This window comes from Sinocyclocheilus anshuiensis, unplaced genomic scaffold (genome assembly GCF_001515605.1).
Source record: "Sinocyclocheilus anshuiensis isolate Anshui unplaced genomic scaffold, SAMN03320099.WGS_v1.1 scaffold6014, whole genome shotgun sequence".
Taxonomy (NCBI): Eukaryota; Metazoa; Chordata; class Actinopteri; order Cypriniformes; family Cyprinidae; genus Sinocyclocheilus; species Sinocyclocheilus anshuiensis.
In genome coordinates, this window is record NW_015556234.1 from 40,167 (window position 1) to 40,985 (window position 819).

An 819-nucleotide genomic window follows, 5' to 3' on the forward strand; every position below is an offset into this window, starting at 1 on the left:
CTTTCATAATTATACATCGTCCATCACAACTAACATAGTTATCTGACATATTTATATTAAACCACACTTTGTAAATAACATATCTGTACATTTATATAAACAATTAAGTTTTTTTCCTATACTTCTATTTCTGTATATAGTACATTATTTAATGTTTTTAATTTTTTAATTTTTTTAATTTACATTTTTTAATTTAAATTTTTTTATTATTATTATTATTTTTTTTTAATTTTATGGGTGAACTTTCTATTTGTTATTGTTTTTTATTAATATGGATATTTTATTTTCAGATTTTTTTTTATTAACATGGAAATATGATTTTTATTTATTTATTTATTTTAATGAAGTGATACTCTAGACATCTAATAGACGTCTATTTGACATCTAAAAGGAAAAGCCCTATAGATGTATTGCAGATGAGCAAACACTCTAAAAAATACATCTTGTAGATGTAAATGCAGACGTCAAATAGACGTCTCCGAGATGTACGAGTGCTATCAGGGTTATTTTCAGTTAATCTGAAAATGATAAGGCATCGTCAAGTACAATCTATGGGCGACACCGAACTCTCAACATCAAGAAATAGCACGAGTAACTGAAGAAACACTGGGACTGGTGCAACAAACACTAACCGCGAGAGCTGCAGGGTCGGAGGAGAGAAAGAATGCAGCAGACGAGCAACAGAGATGAAGTTTAAAAATAACAAAAGCTGTTTTTATTAAATTATAGTCTATATATAAAAGGATTGAATACGAACAATATATTTGACTTAAATAATCAACAGGTTAACAGGTGTATATGCTGCTGATGGTTCATTTT